Raw genomic sequence first — 18,757 nt, 5'->3', positions numbered from 1 at the left:
GGGCACAGTTTCTCCAGCTCGGAATGTAGAACATATTCTCAGGGGTTGCATTTTACATTATATATATATATATATATATATATATATATATATATATATATGTATATATATATGATTTATATAGAGAGATATATATAATTTATATATATGATTTATATATATATGATATACATATATCATATATATATAATGTTTTCATTTCTTCATTTCAGTGATAACACAATTACAATTTTGGATTATCTGCTTTATTACTTTATAACTAGGTACTGTCCATGGGATTTCAGGGCCCATTATGATTTGTGTTGACGAGTACATTGGTACTCACTGCTCTACCCAGGGACAGTGTTTCATTTTCAGCTTTGTAGTGCTGAGTAAGTACTGCTAACTACAACTAATGTTATGTGGCTAACTAATGTGCCTGCGTATTTTTGAGTAGGACAGAATTCTCAAATTTGAGGGAGTTTCTTTAATGAGCACAACATGAGCTCTGAAGAAAACATTTCTATATTCTAATTCTAGTTCTGGCAATTTACTAGCTTGTTGCTCTTGAGAAAGTCTTTTTGCCTTTGTAAAATTCTGTTTCTTCCTGTATAAAAAGAGGTTGAAAAAGAACTACTAAGACCACAGGAGTTCAGTAAGGATTCAGATCATAGTGTGTGCTTCTCTGGTACATAGCAGGTGTTTAGTAAGTGATGGCTACAATTATTATATTTTGTCCTGTGAATCAACACTTTCTGCATTCTACTTTCTCTTTCAAGAGGAAAAGATGTTTAAACTCATAAACAACTTTCATTTATTTTTTAATTCTTAAGATGTGAATTTATTTTATTTTTAGCGGGGGGAGGAGCAGAGAGAGAGGGAGACAGAATCCCGAGAGCAGGCTCCACTCTGTCAGAGCAGAGCCTGATGTGGGGCTCGACCTCATGAACTGTGAGATCATGACCTGAGCCGAAATCGATTCAGCTGCTAAACGGACTGAGCCACCCAGAGGCCCCTGAACTCATAAACAACCTTTAAAACACAACTGACTTCTGGGGCACTTGGGTGGCTCTGTTGGTTAAGCATCGAACTCTTGGTTTCAGCCCAGGTTATGCTCTCACAGTTTGTGAGGTCGACAACACCTGCATCAGGTTATGGGTGCTGAGAGCAAAGAGGGAGCTGGTTTGGGATTCTCTCTCTCCCTTTGTCTCTGCCCCTCCCCCACTTGTGCTGTCTCTGTCTCTCACAAAATAAATAGATAAACTTGAAAAAAACCCTGACTTCTGAAGTGATTGGTGAAACTGCTGGCCACATATCTTGTTTAATATAGTGCATTATATACTCTCAGTATAGGTCTTGGTTATTATTTTTTAAAATATTATACTAGCTTTTATCCCTATTAATATTTCTAGAGATTTCTGAAGATGGCAGGAATAAGGAAACCTAATCAGAAAAATGAAAACCAAAGAAAGCAAGAGCAGTTCCCTGCAGAGTCAAGAGTGAGTGATGCTAACACTGTTTTGCTATATATCTCAATACCACTTTCTGTGTGGTCCTAAACTTGTTCTCTCATTCACATGGGCAGCCAGAAATCCTCTACTAGGCCTAATAAAATAAAAGAGAAAATTGCAGGGGAAAGATGTATCAAGACAGTAATCTATTGGTTTAGATAGATCAAATGCCTGCCTGCCTGTATTGTTTATGGGAAATAAGTGTCATCCCTCCCTCCCAAACTTCGCTATTTTCTAAAATGGATCCACTCTGAGACGTAATTTTTTTCTCCCAAGTTAGACCAGTTGGATTCCATCGATCATAATTGTGACAGATAGCAAGTGATTTGTTTCATTACATTGTTAATGGCTGTAGTAGGAACATTTGAGCTATTACATGAAAAGCTGTGGTTGTGTTGTGAAGCTTCCAAGGATAGAATTTTCTCTTCACTCTTTGTTTCTGCAACAGGCTCTCTTGCCCCTAACAGGGATGCACACTGAGTTTTAAATCCTTTTCCGCTTAGCTTGAGGGAGTTTGCTTTTTTTCTGTGTGTCACTGAAAAGTCCAGTATGCAGGCACTTCCCAGCCAGCCAAGACATGAACATGGCATAAGCAATGTAAATTGATGTAAAAAAAATTACCATTGCTGATAGACGAAAGGGAGGGGGGATCACATAAAAAGAGGAACATGTGCATCTGAAAAAGAATAAAATTCTTATGAACCTCTTTATTTGGTCAAATATCAACTCTTATACGTGTGGGTTTCATTCTTATAAATCAGTAGAAAACCGAGTAGAGCTGGGCCCAGAGAAGATAAAATGCACAGGATCATGAAAAGCATTCGTCTGATATATTCACAAAGGAGGTAGGCTGATTTATGCCTTTCATGCCAAGCATAATCTTAAACAAGTTTCAACCTTAACTTAAAGATATTTTAATGTATCCATTTGACTCACCACTCAAGCTCATATTGAATTCAAAAGAGACCCCTCAAAGCTCAGTTTTTAAAATGCATCAAGTAAAATTTTTATACATTTTTTAATCAATCCAGATGATATCAAAGATAATTCTTAATTAGCTGACTGTCTACCCTTGAATCAATGACAGTGGTGGTTACCAACTGGGAGCAAGAAAGGCATCGACACCTCTGGGTCATTTTAAGGTGATTTTAATATTCTCAGTAACCTTCATCCCTAAGGGTAAACCCTGCTATAATGCAGGCATTGATACCCTAGCCCTTTTGAATACAGGTTAATCATAATCACTTCACCAGTAGCTTAAAACATTAAACTAATCTACAAACATATCCAAAAGTTACTAACAAATACTTACCAGAAATTCTAGAATGAGGATCATTTACTGGAATCACCTTGAATTTAATAATGTTTTTCCTCCTAATGTTATTTCTTATAGATTATTTTATTGGCACTAACACCCTCCTTGGGAAACTGGTAGGAGAGCTGGCTTATTTTTCCCTGCTCTAGAAATGAGGAGAGAGAAAGCAAAGTTGGTGACCAACTCAAGGCTGTGAGGTATCAGGACACAGACCTCACACTTTCAGCCTGTTCTCTGCCTTTACACTGCCCATGGTAAATACACCCTGGTGGGTGCCTCTCCTCTCTTTGAGAACATACATATTCATGTGTTTGAAGTCAGCCATGGATATTGACACGGACTACAATGTGTTGAAAAGAGACGGGCAGCTAACAGAATGATTAAGACAACTGAAAGAAAATAAGAAATTTAATAATTGAAATGTCTTCTAACTTAAAAAAAAAAAAAGAGAGAGACTAGATGAACCAGATAAGATGCAAATAAAACAAGAAAACAAAATACATGTGAAATGAAAAATGCAATTGGTTTTGTATCTTCAAATGCTTAACTTACAGGATGGGAGAACACACAATTTAGCTTGTTTGGGTTTAGTCCTCCTAATATATTCTACAGAGTAATTTATTTTCAGAAGAAGCCTCACTGCAGTGCTCCTATTATGATAATGGGAATTTATGCACATGAGTATTTGTGATCACATCACAGAGCAGTTTTGGGAAGAACTAAGGGGGAGGGGAAAATTAACATTTTAAAAATAAAGATGAAGGCTTAAAAAAACCCAGACCCTCTAAATCTTCAACCTATCACTCAATCTGCACACACACACACACACACACACACACACACACCCATGCACGTACACAAATTCTACGGTGAATTGTCTTATTTGGGCTAAGTGCTTCTCTAGCGTAGAACAAAACTTGTGAGTGAAAAGCGGCATAATGCATAGAATGCTTGCATGGATTTGTTGATGAGAAGGTGGCTGCCCCTGAGATTGGAAAACACAGCTCCAGCAGCCCCAGACCTCTCTGACCATATTCACTTTGCTTACTCAGGAGCAGACAATGACAGGCAGGGACTTAGGGGGGAGGGGACGAATCAAAGTCCCTCTTACCCTGTGTCTCTCTGCTAGAATTGCTGTCAGCCTGGTGAGCTGACATGAAGTAGGGGATCAATCCAGTAGACACAGGATGAAAATGTAAACAGGGATAAGCTGTCTGCGTGCACACTCTCTTTCTCTCTCTCTCTCTCTCCTTCTTCCATTTCATTCTCTCTTTTTTTACACAAAATCCAGACATTGGAGAGGATGGGTATTTTTTCCTGTCACGAACGAAGCAATGCTCAGCACTCAAAGTCACTTAACAGTAGGATCATCTTTAGAGCCCAGCCACGCCGCTTTTAGTAAATTGTGTATGGTGATTTCAAGACTGTTTTAGAGGGTGTGCCAATATCTGTGTGCATATTAGAGCACTCCAAATATGAATACCCATGGGGAAAATTATGGCAAAGTCACAGCTTGGGTACATTAATGAAAATAAAGCTTATCGTAGTAGGTGAACTAATAGGTCCTTGCACCAAAGTTTATGGGCACAAGTCAGCTGTCACCGGGTAGGCTGAGGGAGACATAATATTCTAGTCATTTCTCTAGTGGAAAGAACATTAGCCTATTCTCTCCCTTAATTGATATTCTGCAACTGAATCAAGCACTGCTGATTGCTGACCAGCTCACACGTTCCCCATATGTCTCCAGATTGCTAAACTCAGAAATGTGAGACTCTGCGTCCCTGAGTTGGTTTGAGGACAGCCAAACTCAGTAGCGGTTGCTAGACTATGAGTTCCTATAAAGAACATATAAAAATCGAGAGTTTGGGAAGCCGTGCGTTTTCACAATTTCTATGAAACTTAATTGTCTCATATTTAGGACATGACTCAAGGATTCAAACTAATTTCACTGGGTAAACATTATTAAATAGCTTAAGTTTGCCAAACCAGGTGAAACATACTGTGAAAGAATTTTATTTTTTTCCTCTATGTTTGTCCTTTGGCATCCATTCCTATACTTATTTGCTTACGAATGGTGAGACCAAATTATGGATCTAGTTAGCAAAAATTAATCTCAGATTCGAAAAGCTTACATATTTCAGGTATCAACTGTCTATTAAAAATTGAGTTGTTAAGAGTGAAAAGCAGAATGCAGAATTTCTTATCATCATCGTCAATAGTCAAGAGCTAAAATTATAACTTCTTTAACCATAAATATATGTTAATATTTTACATTTTTGTTTTACTTTAGCAAACACTATCAAATATAATGCCAAAGCAGCCCCAAATGCACATGACTAATTTAAGATATCAGTGCATGTTCCCATGTGCAAGGTGCTGAGTTCTAAGTATATTAATCATCTCAACAGCCATAAAGGGCTGGGGCAGTTTTTATTCTCATTCTATTGATGAAAAGGCAGAGGTGTAGAAAAAAGTCAGTGTCTTTTTAATTGTCCCACAGCCCCTCTGTGAGAGAGCTAAGACTTGAACCCAGGTAGTCTTAAACCAGAGCTCATCTTAACTGTCTGTTATATTGATCCTTCAGTAACATTCAATGAATCCTATGAATTAAATTGGTGGTACGTTTCATTCATTTTCAATACTGAGAATGTTTATTAAAATATGAGACTAGGTACCATGTATTAAACTCATAAATCCTTTACAATGGACCGTTTCTAAGGTTATTGTTAACAACAGATTGAAAAGTGACATGTATACAAACGTATTTAGTCAATTTAACAAAATGATACACTCTTTTAGTAACATTTTTTATCATTACTTAAAAACGGAGACAATTCAACAGTGTTCGCAGTAATTAGGAGTCTCCTACGTGTTTGCATGGTTAACAAGTATAAATTATGGTGACCTGCTGAGGACTTGCAAATACCTAAGATACAATGGATTATGGTGTGACTATCCATGAGATCCCCTAGATTTTTGCTGGGAATACTTCAAAAGTAAAGACTGTGGCTTTCACCTCTTTGACTTAATCAGTTTGCTTTATGCTCTCAGAGAAAGAATTCTCTAGTTTCATTCATCTAGAGAAAACCACAATATTCTTGGTTTGCAGTAGTGAAAAAAAATCACCATTTTCCTTGTGGGAAGCGTTTGGTGGAAAGTGCAAGTAATTTCTCAGCAAGATCTGATTTGTTAATGTAATCTTAGGTTAAAAAGGAAACCCAAACAACAGAACAAAAGAGATCTTATAATAGTTAATGATCTCAGTACCTATTCATGTACAACGGTACCTTCCCTTTCTCCTTAAAATCAATGAGAAAGAGTGTCTAGCTTGAGGGTGTTGCCATAAAACAGAATGAACTATTCGAAACTATTTGGGAGAAATTATGGTGAAAATTTTCAGGAGATACAACTTCCTTCACTTAATTTATTGTCTTGTGCTGTTCTCAAAATCATTCCATCCCTCCATGAGGAGATAGGGGCCATGAGTCTTGCTCACTTGTTTTACACAGTAGCATTTGAACAGAGCAATCACTTACCGAATGTTTGCTCTGTGTCTCAAGGAAATAAAGCAGAAAAATGAGTAATGCTTTATTACCACCAGAGCCTACCGTAAAGCAAATAATATGCTCAGACCTAGAATGAAATCTTACTGAGATTTGGGTGAAGGAAAGGAAAAGAAAATGCAGAAAAAAAGATTGCTAGAATTTTATAAGGCAGACAACCGAAAGGGTGAAAGGAAATGACTCCAAAGTGTGGCTTTAAATAAAATATTCCTTTTATGCTCATCAATTAAACAATTAGTACATAATTCTGTCCTCTCCAGCACTGCTAATGGGAGGGATATGAATTCTTGGTTTACTGCTTTCTTCCTAATAAAGGCAGCCTCCAACTTGCAAATGGGGCTGGGTTACAAAAATTCATTTGTTAGATGCTCACGTGGGACATAAAATGCCCTTTCCCAAAGAATCAATGTTATAAATCATTGTTTGGTTTTAAGGCTGGTCCACATAAGCCTATTTAAAATACAATGCTCCTCAGCTGCACTGCCCTAAGTATTAGCCTGAATTGTGAGCTCCGAGATGGGGATAACTCATTTTGAATTAGAAGATGGACGACGAGTAAGAGACTCCCTTTCCTTGAATACAAGACGACCCAAAGATATGGTGACCATTTGTTCTGAATTAAGAAGTGGGGCACATGGCCCAGCAAAAGTTTTTTTTTTTTCTTATGATAGTATGTAATTGGAAAATAAAGAATTTTCCTCCCAGAATATCCTACTGGTAATGCACTGGAATTGGTACTACCCTTGAAAATCCAGTAGATTTGGATTTTCTACACTAGTACCATTTGAAAAAGAGAAAGTTGGTGGATTTGCTTTATTCTGTTTGATTTTAAAAGCCCAGCTAGAAGCAGGAAGCCCAGGAGGCTGTTACAGTGGACCAGGAGAGAGATAATGGGACCTAAGATAAAGCCAAGCCAGAGGGGACAGAGAGGACACAAATTTAAGATAGATATTAACAGGTAGGAATATCAAAATTTGGCCTACATTTGGGAGGAGAGAAAGGGAGGAGATAGAATGTTAGGGGGAGCTAAATGGTGAGAGTAGCTCCAATGGTGGATCAAAATCATCAGTGCTGGAGGAAAACAAACCAATTAGCAGAAAGACAAGCCTACTCAAGGTCAATTCTTCCAAGCCATTCTTGCTTTACACAGCTCCCTTCTTTTTTCTGCTTTGGACTTTACAGTTCCTTTAAAAAGCACTGAGATTGTAACAATGTGATCCTTGAAAGTAGCACAAAGTTAAACTGGTGGAGGGACTGTGACTGAGGGCACAGGCCTGCGAATTCTCCAGGTACTATGCTAGATCATTTTTCTTGCCTTATTATTTGATCTTTACAACTATCCTATAAGAGAGTAGTTGTCCTTCTATTATGTATGTGATAACAGAAGGGTTAAGTAACTTGCTCAAGATAGTGGTTGTATCAAACTGATCCATCTGTCTTGCATTCTTTGTACTTGTTAACTTGTGTGTCTGTGAGTTGTCTCCAATGCAATTCAATTCAATTCAATTCATACATTCAAATAGTGCTTGATGAGTCCATAAGACATGATGTGCTAGATACTGTCTTGGACCCTAGGAATAAGGAGAACAAGATTTAGCTTTGCCCTCAAAAAGCTCTTACTAGTGAGGTATGCTTCTAGAAGTGTGAAAGTAAGGAGACCTTTCCTGAGAGGAAACAAATAAAGAAAGAGAGAAGTGGAGAACCTTGATCCTGCGACTAGAGGTGAGCAGTGTTTCTAGAAATATCTCTGCACAAACACTTGCTGCACCACTAGTGGGTGGGAGAAACTATCAGTAAATTCTCTATAAAGTATAGGGGTACAGGCAGTGCAACTTTGGTATGGTTACACAGTGTGGTGAAAAGAATGTAGATGTTGAAACCGAACAGACCGTGGCTTGAATTTCAGCTTAGCTAATGGTTATCAATGTGACTTTGGGTCAGTCATTTCACCTCATGTGTGAAATGGATATAACACGATAAGAATTGGATGTGGCCCAAGTAAATAAAAAGCCAACCCGGTGCCTGGTGCATTATGGATACTCGGTATATTTTAGCCATTATTATTATACTTACTTTATTAGATACTGCTAACCCCACTTCTCCATTGAAAATGGGACAACATAACCATACCATAGTAAAAACCCTCAGTCTATCGGAAGTATGATGAGCAGAAGATGGCAGACATAGCAGGAGTGATGCCTTTTGGATGACTACTACCCAGTGGAGTTGCTGGCAGCATCTATATGAGACGAGGTATTTGGTGGTTGTGGCAGAATCCAGGAAAAACCACAGAGCTCAGCAAGAGTTAATGGCACTTGTGTCCTAAGGACAAAGAAAAAGCCAGGGACAAAGGAAGGGGAAAAAGGAGAAGTCATAAGTTAACTTATTCATGGCTATGTTTGAAAATCCATTCACTTATTCATTCACTCTCTCAACAAGTATATATTGGACACCAGCTAGATGCTAAAATATTGCTCTAAGCTGTTTGGATGAGGTAGCTCGATAAGGGAATCAGGAATCCTGCCATCCTCTGTGTCCTCATAGAACTCACAGTCTGATGGAAATGAGGGAGGCAATAAGTAGACTGGCAATAGTCAAGATAACAAGAGAAACCAAAGAGAGGATGTGCTACAACAAGGAGTCTCTAAATTGGAATGCGTGAGGGGAAAAAAACGCAAAAGACCTTTCTTCTTATGCAGTTTGTATGTATATGTTCCTAATATTTAATACAGAAGATGCAGTGCTCCTGTGTCTGGCATGCACAGTAGATGATGCCCTGTGTCCTGAGGGAAAGGCAGATCTCTCTCTCTCTCTCTATCTCTCTCTCTTTCATTTGTGCACTGACTGGTCTTCTGTAAAAGGTCTTGACACATGGACCCTTTGTATGGTGTGCTTTTCAGTCACACTGATGTAAAAATGACTGAACATATAATAAGAAGTCAGCTAATATGTTTTCATCAGAGAAGTCTGAAACATGCATATACAGGCACAGTGAACCTCACCCTGAGTGCAAATTTGGTATTGTTTCTATGCGGCCTTTAGAGATGGCATAGCTGTCATCTGTCTAATGAAATAAATACAATATAACAAAATGAAAACAACGAGGTGAACAACTGAAAACCAGCTTTTAGCGTTTAGGTTTCAAAAATGTTAAACAAGATTTTCAAAAATAATGAAGCACAGTCAATCACAGTGTTCTCGGCCAAAAATTAAAATTAATATAGTTCAGAGGGAGAGCGAAGTTTTATTTACTCAATAAAATAAATACGTTTGAGATATAAGCAGTTACATAACAAACCATAACAAGCAGTGCATCTAGAACACGTTACAGAAAACATAATATTTTAATCACAATGCATTAATAATTTCATGAGCTAAAACTCGCTTATCTTCCACCCTGGAAATGAAAGCACTCATGTTATTAATAAACGCATTTGTTCAGCTTTTTATAATCACTCAGGTTTACAGACATTTTCTTTTCTATACTTTTTAAATTCATGCTTACTCTTTTTAAAAATTAACCTACCAGGTGAAGACATTATTAAAAAGAAAAAAAATCATTCAAATTAGTTTGCACACAAAGACACAGTTCTAGTTCTAAACTTTATTGAATTTTTAAATATTTATTCTCCATGTCTACTGGCATGAGGATGAAGTACACCGTGGTGTGGTGGTCAGGTAGTACAAGCCTCGTATCTAGGTTCTCCGGATTCTGGCTCTCAAGTAATTAGCGTCTGGACGTGGTTGCTCTGCTGTAAAATGGGGTAGAGGTTCTTCACCTGTCTGGTGACAGGTTCTGGGGGAGATAATCCATTGTGGGATGTAGGTGTTCAGGCTGTACCCTAAGTGATCAGTTAGATCTTTAGGAGGGATTCCTAAATTTGTTGAGTTAATTTTCAACTTTTTTAGCTATAAATACGAGCATCAAGTCCTTAGCTTTGGCTTTGACTTCACGTCTTTATCTTAAAGAATACATATTGCAAATGTGTTTATCTTCATCTAAATTGAACACCAATATAGTTGTCATTTTGATTATTCTGGGATCCCTCAGCAGACCGTATTTCACCTTATTAGTAATTTGGGAGGGTTAGGGATGAAATCCATGGCCTTTTGAATATATCGAACACACTAATGATCCACTTTCTTTCGACATGCATTTAACACCCATTAACAATCGATGATTTAGTCGTCAGAGGGCAGAGATGGTCCCCATGCAGTGTTCCAGGGCCCTACCAGGCCTTCACTAGAACCTTGCTTTTGAACTGACCCAGATATGGGCAACACTTCTACTAACTGGCAAGATAGGATCATTCGAAATGAAGGCTGGAACTCAGCCAGTCTGTCAGCACAGAAGTCTGCGGCTCATCACAGCACAACCCTCTGAGGCTGTAGAAACGTGGAGAATGAATGACAGTCAGATCCCGAAGCCGCTGCTGTACAGTGAACCGAAGAGAAGGCAGGCAAAGAAAATAGAAAATAGAAATGCTCTCAGGTTTCATAGCTGCTCACAGTCCAACCACCTGGTGGGCATGGGGGACTGCCGAGGCAGTCAGGGCATTTTGGCATGCGGCAGTCGGAGACTGTTGGTCTTTTTAATAAACATCTGGGCAGTCAAGTCTAAGAGATCCTGAAAATTAAAGAGTCATCTTTACATTTGGAAAGTGTTATTGTACATTGATTTCTTCCTCTACTCTTCCATTTGGAGCACACTCATGATCAGCAATGTCATCTTCGAATACTAAGGGCAGTGGCAAGCTGTGAATTGGCTTTGGGAAGACTTTGCTCATATGTGAGATCTTGCCTACCATGTAAACACAAATGATGCCACTAGAAGAAAGAATGCATTAGAAATTCATTACTTCATATCATCCACGATTTTTATATGAGATGCTTTTGTGGGAACAAGAAGATTTCCAATGAGGGTTGTAACTAACTTTTAGAAAATATATTCATATTGCTAAAAGGGGAAGGTGGGCCTTTGGCTCAAAATGTAACCAGTAGCATATACCAAAGGATGAATAGGATATCAAGATTTTAGCCTTCGTGTAACTTGAACATTTTTATCTCAGCATATTTAAATGCTAGTCTTGAGGTTTGTATTTCCTGTGAAATTTCTTCAGTCATCTTGAGGGGCTGTTACACACCTTCCAATCTTCGTGTAATTAAGGCAGTAGTTTTGTTGTCATCTTGTCACAACTCATGAGAAAAACTGTGAAAACTGACGAGCATATGCAGTAGTAAGTCAGTATTAGACAGCTATATGTAATTTTGCTTTGCATCTTGAGGCACTCCATTGCACTTGTGAATAGTCAGCTGTTCCTTTCCCATTACGTACGTTTTCCCCCCTAAAGATTCTTTTTTTTCCCCCTTTTCTTTAAACTTACCAAGAGGCATCTCATTCCACTTAATATTCTGGGAACTCAGGTGTTGTTAAATCTAGCAACAAAGTCAATTTAATTTGTCTAGAATTCACTAAAATTAAGACTTTATTCTCTAGTTTTAATGGAATGCTAAATAATATATTATTATAAAATTAACTTAAGTCAGAGCTCGTTCAAATGAATGTGTAAATATTTCACAGTGCTGGCAATCATGCACCGAGAAACTCCTTTGTGCTATTTAATGATGTTTTTTTGGCAAAAACAGGTGCTGCCACATGGACAGTGATAACACGGAATTTAAACAATAAATTATATACCTGTATCTTTATTATTTGATGAGCCTTAGAGCCTTCTACACATTAGAAAATTTTTTCTTGGCTCATATTGCTATTAAATACTGAAAACGTGTTATAAGTTTCTAGCAGGTAAAAAATGACCAATCATTCATTACTAACCCAAGAAGTCCTTCAAGGAGAGTCCCAGCAAGTTGAATTTATTGAAATTTATTATCACTTAGAGCAGAGATCTATTGTCAACATCACAGTAAACATAGTTGAAAAACAAAATTACAATTGGGGATGTTTGTGGGCAGAGAGTGACATTAAATTCCCAAACATAAAAGACCTCACAATGACTTCACAGACATAAAATTGGGCATGACTGGCGGGAGCAGTACGGATTAGAAAGACCCGAGAACTAACCATGAGTCAGCAATGCTTGTCGGTAATTGATTATGGTCTCAAAGATGTATAAATAAGGACACGGCATCACGGGCTCCACATATCCCAGACTGACTAAGCCTATCGTTTTGCCTATTTTTGAACTCTGTATTTTAATCAATTGACAAGGGCATAGAGAAGAAAAATGGGCATAATGGAAGTGTTGAAAAATGCATGGTAAAGCATAGTGCAGAATGGAATTCAGTTTGAAATCTAGAATAAAATATATAGAACATAATATATCATATATATAGTATATATGTAGAATATAATATATGGAAAATAATATAATGTTTTGTAATAATCTGTAATATTTGTTCCCATAAAAGAAAACTTCTTGATTAAAGTAAAAATACGCTGGGACATTTAAGAAGTTAAGGGGAACAAAGGAGACCACACTATTTATTGTTCAGGCAGCGCATGAGCAAAGTTCTTCACTTAAGATGGTTTGGTGAGATTCCTGGAAGACACAGGACAGTTGAAGAACTAGGCCTTTTACCTTTACAGATACCTTTGGGCATCTGTAGCCAAAGTCTAAATTTTACTCATTTCAACCTGCCTTTTTGAGATCTGTAGGTCCATGTGTCTTTAACAACTAAAAAGAAATACTATGACGCCCTGCAAGGCATCTGAGTCAGTTTCAGTGTAATTTACCATCCTGTTTTGTCCTGCCTCCTTCTGCTTGCCATCTTCTATTCCTGACTTCCATTCTGTAGAATGCATCTAGCATTTCCCGTGTTGTGCTTGCTCAGCTCCAACAGTCAGTGGCAATCTAGCTGTGGCAAAAAGTATCATGCTGTAAAACCCAATGCTTTCCTCCTCTTTATCCTCTGTTCTCTTTTTTCATAATTTCCAAGCAAAGAAAGACAGATTCTTCCTGGTTTTTATCACCTCTTCATTTCTTATCATTACAAATGCTTTCAGGTTTCTCTGTGGAGTATCTTTGGTGCTATTCTTCCTACAGCCTAGAAGAATCAACTTCTGCCTAAAATACTTTCTTCTCTGACATTCGTACCTGCTTAGAAGTGTGGCACGTTCTTCTTGGCCTTTGGTAACAGAGGGGCTGACACCAGTGCTTACATGACTGAAATTCTTGAGAATGTTGAGATTAAGATTGTTGCGAATCTTAATCTTACAATATTAAAGGTAGAAATTTCTACATTTGAGATTTGAGTTGATGAAAATGCATTTTAACAATTAATCTACTGTAAACGATTGCTAAATTCATCTATGTATGTCTATTTTTTTCTGCTATCAAATGTGACTCATTCAGAAAATGTTAAGACTTTAAGCTTTCTTTTCCCCTGGTGAATATTCCCATCCTATGAAGAAGTTATGCTTCTTATGGTTCCTATATTACACTAGTCATGCACTCATTCTGATCTTTAGAATGACCTGAAGATTTAGGAATACATCCACAAGGTTAGGAGAAAATTTAAAATATCCTCTTGGGTTTATTTTTCCTTGTTACCCAATAAAGCTCAAAACCAGAATACAGTAATGGTTTAAAATGAATTTTGTTTAGTTTTAAAAGCCATGTTATCTTCTCAGTCTGTTTCTTTTCTTCACTCAGTTTTATTTTGTATTTTTATATTCTCACACTCTTGGTTATCAGATATTTTTATCACTGTTTTCCTGCAACTCAAAATGATACCTATTTCTACTCCATATACAGCCTGTATTCACCTTGTTTAAAGATAAATGATCAACTTCATGTTTTAAAATTCTATTTTTTAAAAATATTTTAGTGAAATATTTTAAGGATTAAAAAAAACTGTAAAGGTCAAACCACTAAACTATTTTATTGCTTTCTTGTACTTCCCACTTCAAAGGTTTTTCCATTTAAATCTAAGGTAAAATCATCTCTGGATTTATTTGCCAAAATGCTTTTCTGCAGTTTCTATAAGAAATGAAATCAGAAATGTTCATTTATATAATGAAAACTGTCATCAGATTTGCTTATTCGTTTGCTTTTATTTAGATTTAGGGATTCAACATGTAAGAAACACTTTCTCCGTTCTTCCTACATGAATATTTGTGAATTGGCTGCCGCCAAGTAGCAGATTGTATTATAATGTATCATATTCATACCTTCAAGGCTTCTTTCATCATTAAAGGAGTCACTATCTTTAATTTTTGTAAGGGACTTTAATTATTGGTGCTTATTTCATATTTTGATTAATTTTGGCTTTTAATTTCCACTACTTGTCATGCCATGTTTTGTCATGATCTTTCAGTTGGGTGCCATTCTAATTATCATTCCAAGGATTCATTTTCTCATTTATTATTACCTCAGTCCTTTTAGCTGCTTTCAGAGGGCTAATATCAACTTTCAAGGGTAAAGTGTGAAGAACAGATTGCCTTCACACGTTGATAATTTTGAAGATTTACAAACAAATTTAAAAATATGATTTCCATTAATGTGTTTAATAGAATTTGCTAAGATTTAAGTAGTATAATCCTTGAAATTTGCATTGGCAAAGTCTTAAGAAATCATATGCTGTACATCAGTAAGTACTACTAATATCTATAATTCATTTCAATTTTAAGTAATAGTAATGTAAAAAAAAAATTACCAAAGCTCTTTTTTTTATATACTATAGCATCATTTGGTTATGAAATGGTATTGACCTTTGGTTTTGAGTAGAGAAACTGTGTTATAAATTCTAACTAGTAGATGTAGCATTTTGGCATGGTAAAAATAATTAGGATTTTAGAATTAAAAGAATTAGATTTGAATCCCTACTCTGACTTATTACTACCACTTAACTGGCCTTGGAAAAGCAATATAAACTGCATTTGCTTCAGTTTACATAACTGAAAAATGGGAACAATGACCTCTAGCAAGCTTGGGGGTCCTCTTTAGGAAAAGGAATCCTAATTTATATAAGGATTATATAATTTATATAATCCTAATTTATATATAAGAGCAACTCAAATGAATGGAATGACCTAAATGTGCCATCAAATTACTTTCATACTACATATATTGACATATTAATTAACACGTGTAGGAGTTTTATCACCAGAACACTGATTTCTTTAGGCTGTTTCTTCACTGGTGACAATTTTGCTTGCTATTTCCTTTGAAACTGATAGATTTTCTTCAAGTGAGTCGGGTAGATTAAGAAGTAATTCATTATGTTGGGATGCCCTAAATATGAGTTTCTAACCACAACACTGGTACAAGAGTTTGCCCTAAAATTGCAGGAACTTGGTAAATTTACATTATTTTCATCAAAAAAGAAAAAAGAGTCCATGATGGGTTTCCAATTATATATGCTGTATTTTTGAGGACAGTACTTCCACTTTGACTTGGGATCAATAAGACATGAGCCTTCCGCTCTGAATTTTACATGTCTCACAATCAGAAGAATTTGCCCATAGATTAGATTCTGTGCCTGGACATTTCCAGACTAGTTTTTCCTCCACTCTACTGTGCACTCTACTGTACCCTACAAGCACGTATACATGCTTCTGCCTCTGGAGCCACAGGACATGGTCACAATGATGACCTGAACTCTGCATCAGCTGCTTTGTATTACCACTCTGTGTGAGCTGACACAGTGGGGATGAAGAGGATTCCTGGAAGCCATTCCTAGTCCTGGATGGCTAGCAATAATTGAAGTCCTCACACAAATGATTGCTAAACCACATAAATATATTGTATGAACCCAAATCAGTGTATTCCCAGCCCACCCTCCTCTTAGGCAGAGCTTAAAAATGCTTATAGCCATTCCAAGGCCACTCAATTTAAAGAAAAGTGCAATGAAGAAGGAGTCAGTGTAGAAAGAGATAGCAAACAAACAAACCAAATTGACTAAGTACATTGTCAGACTCCTCCCAGGGCCTCCGGAGAAGAGGAACACTCAAGTGAGCATCTGGAAGGTGAAGCTTATTAGGTTTATGTTAAATTTGCCTTTGAACTCTACCTACTGGAGGTCAGGAGAAGCTTCAGGAAGTAAAAAGGCACTATTTGGGCCAAGAAAAAATAGAGTTGAGAAATGTTTAGGAGGTAAACGTAGAAGGACTTGGTGATCATCTGTAAGGTATGGAAGGCAGGAAGGCAGGCAGGCAATTGAGGAACGACCCCTAGGGCTTGAAGTTAGAAGCATTATAATGAGCAATAAGTTTTGATATGGATGGGGTAGGCTGAGGAGGACGTGGTTAGAGACATTTTGGAGCCTGTTGAAAATGTGGAAATGTCTCTGGCACGGCCAAGTAGAGATTTTTCATAACATCTGTATTAAGTTCTGAAATCAGAGGAGACCAGAGGGCTAGAGACTAGTATTTGGATGATAGACATATGTAGGTGGTAGTTAAGATCAAGAGAATGGATGAGCCCCACCTTCAACACACACACACACACACACCCACACACACACACACACACACACACCACTAAAGACAATGTACAGAGTAAGCTGAGCAATCAAACAAAGAGGGAGTCCAAGAACACTTGGTTTTAGAATGGGAGCAGAGGAAAGGAGTTGAAATCATGAAAAGGAGGGGAAATCAGAACGAGGTATGATGTGGAATTCCTGGGAATAAAGAGTTTCTAACAAGAAAAAGTGCTCAAAAGTGACAATTGAAGGTGGAAAAGCTTCAGGTGAGCTGTGAGAGCTGGGAAGCAGAGGTCATGTGATCCAGGCATACGGGAAGGAAGCTGGCCACGTGGAAGAAGCTGGGTTATTGTTAAAGAGAAATGCTAGCTTGATGAGAAGATTTCCCGTCTGTTAGGGTAGGGAATACTTGGGCATACTCACTGAGTACAGGTAAAAGATCAGCAGAGGAGAGCTTTGAAATTCAGGGGTAAACAGAAACTGCTCCCCCAGAAAGCTTTCCCTAGCATTCCATCTATTTTATGCCTTCTTTCCTTCTCCCTGCAGCATGGATCGAGTGCCCCTTCTATATGTACTATATCTTTAAATACATGAGAATATGTAGTGGATAATTATCTCTTTGTCAACATTTTCCACTAGACAACTTGGGGCCTCATTTAACTTGTCTCTAATTCCCTTTGGCTTAGAGCAATGGTTATTGAAAGAAAGCTTATGAGGAGAAAGAGACGGAAAGACACAGGCTAGAGAACAGAGAAGCAGGATCTATCAAACAGGGGGATTCTTCACAGTATTTTGAAATTAGATTGAAATGGTAAGGGTGGGCTTTAAATATTGACTTGAAATTACAGGGTTAAGACCATAATGTCACTTACAATGTTTGCAGAACATTAGATCATTTTTGCTTCCAGGCATCTGACTTTACTATTTCTGGATTCTTCCCTGATGGTCCCTTTTTTCTGTCCTCTTTATTTCACAGGCACATTCCTAGCATAAAGGGAGACTCTACAACAAGTGGTAGTGGTGAATTGGACCATCAGTAAAAATGTTTGGAAACACTGAAAGCTAGGATTATCTGAACATTATTTTAAAACTCTCTGGGTCACTTTGTGCCTGGAACAACAACAAAATTTTTGTGTATTGTGTTTACTGTGCTTCACAATCAAGGGCTACTTGTTTTGCCCTGAGCAGCTATTTCCTAACGTGCTGGTCACAAATTAGATAAGGTAAAAAAACTGGGGATGATATTCTACTCATCATCAATACTTTAACCCCCCAAAAGAAAAAAAGAAATAAATGCATGCCCTTTGATTGTGAATCAATAGTGTTATCTTCATTTGCAAAGGACAGCACATTAGAACATGTTGATTTAGTTTCTTATTTCTGTTGAATAAACACACAGGTCGCTAATCATCAGCTACTAAATATATTTTCCAAAGGTGAACAAAAGAAGTGGGTAATTTGATGCTTCTTAATTAAGCTCACAACACAGTTTTTTTTTATACTCTTAAAAGCATTTGTTTATGAAAGCTAAATGAGTATAGATTTCTGATGGAAAGATCCCCATCCCCCCAACACACATCAGCTGTGAGTGATTCTGGCTAGTAAATTATATGCTGTCCTCTACATTGCCTTGTAAATGACCTCAACCCTGACCTTGACACAGCAGTATTTCTAAGAGAATAATAATTTATTCTTCATGTTAGATAAACTAAGCCCATGATGGTTCTTAGCTATAATTCTGTACTATTCACTGAGAAAACTGGTCCTATATTTTCAGATAAATAATAGGTGGAGAGGGAGAGAGGGAGAAACAGAGAGAGAGAGAGAAAGACATATAAAGAGATTTAAAGAATAGAAGCATGGATGCCTTGGAGGATGGCATGTCCAGGAGGTAGGGAAGGATAAATAGCTGTCTCAGCAGTCATCTATGTAGTGTGGCTTTGTAT

At 37.3% G+C, this 18,757-nt stretch overlaps 1 long non-coding RNA gene across 4 annotated transcripts in view; it reads right to left on the bottom strand.

The window, feature by feature from the left end:
• Positions 1-5,459: 5,459 nt before the first annotated feature.
• The window catches only part of LOC132667410 (uncharacterized), a 965,632-nt gene continuing 952,334 nt past the window's right edge, over positions 5,460-18,757 (bottom strand). For all 4 annotated transcript variants that reach the window (XR_013555696.2, XR_013555695.2, XR_013555697.2 and 1 more), the window contains one exon: positions 5,460-8,690. This is a non-coding gene — a long non-coding RNA (uncharacterized LOC132667410). The remainder of the gene's footprint in view (positions 8,691-18,757) is intronic.

The sequence above is a fragment of the Panthera onca genome, chromosome B2, assembly GCF_046562875.1.
Source record: "Panthera onca isolate mPanOnc1 chromosome B2, mPanOnc1 haplotype 2, whole genome shotgun sequence".
Classification (NCBI taxonomy): Eukaryota; Metazoa; Chordata; class Mammalia; order Carnivora; family Felidae; genus Panthera; species Panthera onca.
This window is presented reverse-complemented; position numbering and strand designations above follow the sequence as displayed.